Here is an 8869-nt window from a genome sequence, read left to right on the forward strand (position 1 = left end):
AGAGATTAGTCCATTTTCTTAAAAAAATTAATCCAGGTGGTTTGCTTACTACCATGTCGTCCAGAATGTTGATGTCTTTCTTTGTTCGGTCGAGAAGAAGTTGTGTTTTTTGAGCGAAACATACCAGGATTTTACGTTTTGGTGGACTTTGGTGGGCCCCAACACGTGGCAGTTTTGGTGCGGTTTAAAATTGCAGTTTTAACGGAGTTTCGAAGGACTCTAAACGATCTCAAAGAGGCATAAGGGTCTTGTCTGGCGAAACGATTGTCATTTTTAGCAAGAAAAAAGGTGCACTTTTAAACCACAACTTCTCGTCTTCCTCCGGTCCTGTGTTGACCTCACGCAATACGTCGTCACGTCAAGAGGTCAGGGATGACGTATGCGAAACTACGCCCCAGTGTTTACAAGTGTGGAGAAAGAGGACCGTTCTGACGTTGTATGTCAAATGATACTAATTAATGTCTTTGTGTCAGTTTATTGTTTTTAAATGGTCAGCAAATGTGTGTAACATATATGTAACACGTGACCTTTCCACAGCATTACGCAATTGCGTGGGGTCGCGCTGGTGCGTCACGGGAGCGGAGATGGACGAGGGGTTGTGGTTTGAAAGTGCATGTTTTTATTTTTATTGTCAAAAATGACAATCATTTCGCTAGATAAGACCCTTATGCCTCGTTTGAGATCGTTTAGAGTCCTTTGAAACTGCAATTTTAAACTACATTAAAACTGTTATGTGTTGGTGTCCATTAAAGTCCATTAAAATGAGAAAAATCCTGCAATGTTTTCCTCAAAAAACATAATTTCTTCTTGACTAACAAAGAAAGACATCACCATTTTGGATGACATGTTGGTGAGTAAATTATCTGGAATTTTTTTAAGAAAATGGACTAATCCTTTAAGAGATTCTTTTCAGTTTTTCTAAATGTACTATTTATAGGTGTTTGAGTAAAATAATCATTTGGTTTCATTCTGTCAACTACTGACAATACTGACAACATTTCTGTCAAATTCCTAATAAAAACAATGTTTAGTAATAATTGCAGAACTGAAACTAGACAAACTAACAAAAAGATGCATGCAGTCTGTTCAGATCAATAATACTGCAAAAAAACAAGTTTATATTCATTTTTTAAACAAACCAATGCTAATGTTTTGACAAGAAACAATACAAAAGTGAATATTTGATGGAATGACCCTGATATTTAAACACATCTTTCACGTGTTTTTGGCATGCTTGCAGTCATTTACAATCCTGGACTGAAATGGTCACAATACATGTTGAAATGATGATTAAAGGCAAAACCGGAGTGGTCTCTTAATTTTCTGTGGCTGTGTATCTGGGATGATTAAATAATGAGAGAAATTTTATATTTGGTCAAACCATTCTTTTAAAGGCACAATATGTAGCATTTTCACCATTAGAGGTCGCTGTTTAACAATAACAAAGGTGAAACTAAATGACGCTATGAAGGAGAGTGGAACGCAGTTGTTTTCACCATCCAGATACGTATGGAATTCACTAATCATGTTCACGGATTAGGTAATGAATTCATGTATCTTACCTGTACGTTTAATAACATTATTTTATGCCATCATAATGAACTAGCTGCAAGGCATAACAGCTGTATGTTAGATGCTGTATAACCACCACTTCCGCATTAATCCACTTGTGTTGCTGAGAAGAGCATGGATATTAAAGGGATAGTTCACCCAGAAATGAAAATAATGTCATTAATGACTCACCCTCATGTCGTTCCAAACTTGTAGGACCTCCGTTCATCTTCAGAACACAGTTTAAGATGTTTTGTGTTTGGTCTGAGAGCTTGTTAACCCTTCATTGAAAATCTATGTACGGTTTACTGTCCGAACACCTAAGTATTTTCAACTTAAATTTTTCACCTAATCATATAAGAAAAAAATAAAATTTTCACTTTTTAGAGTGTCTGTATATTATGAAACGTGCATACTAGTGAATTGTTTTTGCGCTGTGAGGGAGCTGTGTGTATCATAGAGACATTTGGAAAGGTTGTGCTAAATCAAAGGCGTTCATTATGCATTATGTAAAACGTGGTTTCCACTTTCCTCTAATGAGGTTGCTGTTTTCTTAAACATGGATAATTTCCTATAATTTGTTTTTGTTGAACATTAGCCTTAAGTTAAAAGGAGCGTGTGTTCCACACCTTCCCCAAACTGAACAGGGAGGTAAAAGCCAACCTATAGTAGTAGAGGAAGCACTGTGGTGTGGCACCAGATGTTTGTCTCCCTCCCTTTATTCTTTCTTAAATCGTAACGACACAGACGGTGAATGAAACTGTAATTTAATTTTTAGCAGTAATTGTTTTCTAAGATTCTGATCGAATGGGCCAATAAAGAGCTGGGTGGCTTAAAACGTCACCAAGGTGGGAATATAATAAATTGTTTTTGTAGACATAGCGTGCCAAGTTCATTCTTAGATTCTTATCTTTCAAATTATGTTTAAAAATGACAACTTTGTGACTGCCTGCTACATTTGTAACATAGCTGTACTTATAAGGGTGTACTGGCTCTAAGAATACTTTTAAGGCAACATGAAAAATTACTCATTTTTTTCTCACCTCGGATCATTTTTTTGCAATTAGCTGTTATTAACTGCTTATTTTTACTTATATTCAAACATTTTAAGTTTGGCTTAAAGCCACAATTTGTAAGATTTTTGTAATAAAATATCCAAAAATCACTTACACAGTGCATTACAAGGTATACATTTTATCAGCATGTCTGTAAAAAAAGATTTGTTGGTTCAACTTAAAACGGACATATCATGAAAAGCATGAATAAGTGCTATAATTGGGTCCCCAGTGCTTCTATCAACCTAGAAAATGTGAAAAAGATCAACCCAGTAGCTTAGTTTTGATAAACCATTATCTGCAAGCATGTAAAAAAATTAGGTCATTGAAATTTGGCTCCCCTTGTGATGTCAGAAAGGCATCTTATTCTTATTATAATAATACCGCCCCTTATTCTGCACTATCCAACCAAAACGGCACTGCCATTTAGTGCAGAGAGAAAAAAATTGAAAGCACAATTGAGTTTCAATTTCAACAAACACCATCACTGTAATCAGTGTTTGCATTTCATCAGCTCATTTGCATTTTAAAGGACACACCCAAAACGGCACATTTTTGCTCACACCTACAAAGTGGCTATTTTAACATTTCTGTGGGGTATTTTGAGCTAATTTATTTTACATCCAAAAAGTATTGTGAAATGTCCCCTTTAAAAAAAGTAAGTTACCTACAAGCCTTAAAAATGTTAACGAATTGAACTTAAAAATATTAGCTAACTCAAAAAAAGATGTAAAAATGTTTAAGTTGAATTAACTCTGAATTAAATTTTAAGGCAACCATGTAACTTACTTTTTTAAGTTGAACAAAGTTTTTATTTTTTAAAGTGTGTTCCCTGGGATCGAACCCACAACCTTTTGTGCTGGTACGACAATTCTCTGCCACTGAGCAACATGAACAAAACACTGAGTTCTGGATTTTACAGATAATAAAAGAGAGTCCGGGACTGTCTGTTGTGTGTTTCTTACTTAACTTTTTAAAAACTAGTAGTAACAGCTGTGACAACTATCCCATGTCTCATCTACATAAGACTCCCAATTACCAAATGACAGCCTCTTTAAGGTAAGGAGTGTTTTGTATGTGTAAAATGATCCTAAAATGGACATTCACAAGTGACCTTTGATCAGTGACCTAAGTAACAGTAGCATCCATGACCATCAGGTGAGTAAAGGTCTTACAGATGGACCGCTGTCCTAGCCCTAGACAGGGGGTCAACGAGATAAAATAGGGGATTAATATAATCCAGATGATGAGAATGTTCTAATGTAAAGTTATGCTTTAAGTGCATACTCAATTTAAATCTTGTATGCATCTAATAAGGTTACTGCATGTGAAAACAATGTGGTTCAAATTATTTTCTTAGCTTGTAGGTGTAACAGTGTGGTTCGGTTCCCAACACCAGCTGTCTGACTGAAATACAAAACATTCGACCAAAACGCTGTAGCTACGTGATGATTAAATGCTGAAGTCTTTGTTTTGAAAGATTATGGCAATTTTAGGCATTTTGTGCTTGTTGATGTGAAGCGTTCTGATGCAAAACACGCAAATATTTTATTCCCCGGCCAAAAAATGCCAAAAACGTAGTTGCAAACTGAGTATTTTTCAGAGATTTGATTTTTGGGAGGCATACTTGTGACCCTGTCTGTGAAAACCCAACTAAATACTTTTTTTTTAGATTGAAAATCAAAGATTGAAATCAATGAGTGAAACTGCTCCTAAATCTCTGGATTGGTACAGACAGAGTCACATTTATTTTTAACAAAAGGGGCACTTTATAATTTGGGTCATTCTACAGAAAAGGTGGAATTCAGGTGATGGAAATTTGCTTGAATGAACTTCATTCAACATACCCAAAACTTCTTTAATAGCATTAATTAACTTGTCAAATCAAACCGGGGAGCTTAATCTATTTTTAACTTTTTAATACATTTTTATAAAGAATCCATGAGTCATTTATTTGTCATTGGTGTTACCTGTGATTTAAAAAAAACATTAATGTTGATACTAAATATTTTTTCTAATTACAGCTTGTGTATTTACTTAAAGGTTGAGTAGAGGAATGATAACAGCAAGAAAAATAATTGATTATTTATATTTGTTTAATTAAATTCTTCATCTTTACCCAGCATTGTATGAAATTATTTGATTCTCAGTTTGACTTTATTCTTTAAAACCAACAAAAACAAAAATATTCAACCAAAAAGGCTTTGATGCAAAGACTGAAATATCAACAATGTCTTACATCTCATATCAACAACAAAATATTACTAGAAAGTACAAGAAAATACATTCATAACACCAAAACTTGGTTTAACACCAATGACACAATGTAACACAAATGACAAAATTAGAATATAATAATAGATAATGAATATGATAAAACTTAAAAACTTTCATAAAATTTTACATCTTGTTTTGTTTTTATGCTTTTATGTTGGTCAGTTAAAGGAATAGTGCAGGAAGTACTCATTAGAGAAGTAACACTATTGACGGTAACACCAATGATGGTAACACCAATGACAATTTACAGAAAAAAATAATATTTTAACAAAATGGCCGCCATTAACCATGTGCAATTTCATCAGAGATGTAACAATCACATACTTATTCAGTATGATGTATTTTTATGTAAAGATCTTAACACTCCCAGCTATAAAAAAGAGTAACAATAATGACATCCAAAAAATCTTATCTCAAAATTCTTAGATATATCATGATATTTTAGACAAATAAGGTAAGATATCTCACAAACCTTTTGTCTTCCTCCACTGCACTTCTTTCACTGACATCTTCTTGACCCATGAAAACTTCAAAGAGCTGATGCATTGTTTCAAAATAAAAGTTCTTTGGGTAGGGTAACACCAATGACATAAATTTGGGGGACAAATATCTATTTGATATTATTCATATTAATAGTGTATTTTTACAATTTCAGTGTTTTAGTAAATTCATACAGGGTTAAAGATAAATGTAAATTTGATTTGTTTTACAAAAAACATGGTTTTAAATAATAAGTACACAGTTCAACTTCCATGTATGATCAAAGGGACAGGGCAATTTTCAGGACCAGACATTTTAAAAAGTTAAAAAAAGAAAATTAAATAAATAAACTCTCATCATTTTAAGGACAGTCTATATTTATTAAATATATATCATTATGGGATTATTGGATCAAATTAAATGATTAAGGGGTCTGCAAAAGCAAGGGAGAAGCATTTTCACCTTTTTTGTAGAATGACCCATTTAGAGTTAGGCCTATTTTGTCCTTTTCTAAGGCGTTTATACCCGTAATCTTCTAACCATGATATACACATGTATTTGACATTTGAGATTTCATTCAGCAGCAATTCACCCATAGATGTCGCTATAAGCGTGCAGCAGTTATTGAAAGCAGACAGTGTGCACATTCGGACTGATGTATTGTAGGGATGGTAGTGAATGATGTGTGTGTGCACTTCTCTAAATATGTATGGCTCTATTTGAGCACGTGTGACGTGAATATGGTTATGGGCAGCACTAACTATGGAGAAAACTCACAATAATTCTCAGAAATGTTGTGCACGTATACCCAAAAATCTCATGTATTTCTGACAAGAAACTAATGTTTAATGTTGAAAATATGCCGTTATTTAATTAATTGTTACATTTTCATTTACTGTAAAGCATGTGAAGGAAACGTTATAAACAGACACGCAAAGTTTGGTTAGCTATTCACACCATAGACGACTACGGTTTAAATAAATAAATAAATAATACATATAATTAAATAATGACTAAACTCATTGTTACCAACAACATCTGTTTACACCCATCGCGAGCGAGTCGAATCTACAACAGTTCTGACAGACCCCTTAAATTTGTTGGTGTAAGAACTTATATTAAATTGTTTTAATGTAATATTCAATTTATTTATTTATTTAAAACAAAAAAGTTTTCTGTTTTTAATTAAAAAAAAATAAGTAAAACCTCTTTGTCCCATGCGCATGCGCACAAGCACACTTGTTGCTTTAATTACGTTTGAGGGCCGTTTTTCATCCTAAAGACGATAAAGTAGGAAGTAGTAGGGATTGGGAAACACATTTTAATGAAAATTTTAATGAAGGTACCCGTTTGGAGTACTAATTTTGACAGGCACACTAGACTGATAGCTACATTTAGATCCGAAGTCTCGTCAGAAACTGACTTAAACCGGCTGCCCTCGTGCGCTTTTTCCTCTGCCGTAAAGGATGAACTCATCGCTAAAAATGGATCCCGGTTCCTTCCTCATCACAAGCCTCATCATCAGCAGATTGGAGAATGGGCGATCAGCCAGAGGCTTCATCTCTTAAAGGCAACCCTTCCCTTTATCTTTTTTCTCTCCGTCTTACATTTCTGCCATAATTTACTCATCACATCCCAGATGTATGACTTACTTTCTTCAGTTGAACACGATGAATAATTTTAGATAAAAATGGTTATCGTCTTATATCATGGGGGGTCAAAATGGCAACGCTCCAAAAAGCACACAGGATTTATCCATCGTTAAATAAATCAGTTGAACAGATTAAGTTAGGTAGCGTGTTCGATTTCATGCGGCGCTGCAAGAACTGACGGGCGTATGACGTTAAAATACCGCGAGAGCGATTCGAAATCAGACTTATTTCTCAAATCGTTCTCGCGGTACTTTGACGTCATTCGTCTGTTGGTCCTTGAGGCGCCGCATGAAGTCAAACACGCCTAATGTTTTCTGAGGTAAATCAATAATTTATCAGCGAAATACTAGTATTAATTTTTTGAAACAGAACAAGTGTGTGTTAGCACTAAATTTTAAAATGGCGACATTCAGTTGGATCTTGCATCTCATGACTAGTTGTCATGTGATATTTCGTCATGAGACATGCAAGAATCAGTGAGGTAAAATTTACAGCATTTTAATATAAATATTAATTAATATGTGTTTAGCTAAATTAGTTTAATATTTGGGGAATCTATTCCCTAATGCTGAGTCGATGGGTATGCAACATATGTATAAATGTTACATTTGAAAAAATAATCATAAGCATCATATTTTTGACATATTGATACCTTGTCTGTACCAAAGTGCTACATATTATATATTCCAGTGACAGCTTTTGTACCAGCCTTGGAGAAGGTGATACCGATTCAGTTACTTTAGTTACTTGATTTAACCCTTCGGTCAGCATCCCCCCTTCGCAGTCCCCTTGTCGGGAGCAAAAATGACTCACCCCTCACTCAATTACTCTATCATCTGAAAAAATTCCATTAGTTAATAATTTTGAGTCATTTGGCCGCTGTCCAGATTCCTGGGTCAGGACTTATATCATGTTCGACAGTGATGTAGTGCTGTCTTCACTGAGAACATTCACAGCTCAGCTCACAGCGAGAAATGGCGAAAGTTTACAATCGTCAGTCTTTTGAATATCACTAGAGAGCATTTGAGGTGAAACATGGTCAATCCAAAAATATCATTTAATCGCTTTAACATCTGGGCATCCCTTCAAGTTCTGTGTATACCAGAATCATTCAGTTATTCTTCTGTTTGCCTGCCTTCTTTCAATGGCTCAAATGTTTCCTATTATATCTTTCATTTTTCCCGCTGTAAATATTCTGCTCTCAAATGCCTTTGCCAATGTTTGAAATACTCCAAAGTTTTCATTTTGCATTATTCACCCCAAAGTATGCCTAAGTCAGTATTCTTCAAACTGTGCCACGGACTGATTAGAAAAATATGGACAATTATAGGCAGCTTAACCTCTCTTCTAAAAAAAAAAGCCTGGCTTGTATTTCCCCTGTCTCGAACCTCTGTCCGGAGAAGAGCCAATGAAAATAGATGTTAATGATGTATTCCACAGTGTGGGTTTTACATTATTACTGTTAAGGGAGTCATCCAAAAAAACCAAAACAGTTGACCATGCTGGCACATGACTCCAGAGGTCATTTCAGACTGACTCCACATCAGACTTGCAGGCAGGAGACCAAATGTTGAACAGAAGTGGTATGGTAAGGAAGCCGACTCCAGAAATGTCGTCTGCAGTTTTATTGAAATATTTCCCGGGCTTTTTGGTGCAAGAAGGCGGCAGCTGTCCAAAGAGAACAAGAACAACAAACAAATAACAGAAACAGAATATTCTGTACTCGGAATACAGAACAATTTAGATGCCAGTTGTTATCGGTCAATTTAGTGGACTGCCAAGCAAATTCAATGCAGTTATCCCCTTTTACTTTGTTTTACGGATGATGTTAACAAAATAGGCAAAGTTTTAATC

This window comes from Misgurnus anguillicaudatus, chromosome 22, assembly GCF_027580225.2.
Source record: "Misgurnus anguillicaudatus chromosome 22, ASM2758022v2, whole genome shotgun sequence".
Classification (NCBI taxonomy): domain Eukaryota; kingdom Metazoa; phylum Chordata; class Actinopteri; order Cypriniformes; family Cobitidae; genus Misgurnus; species Misgurnus anguillicaudatus.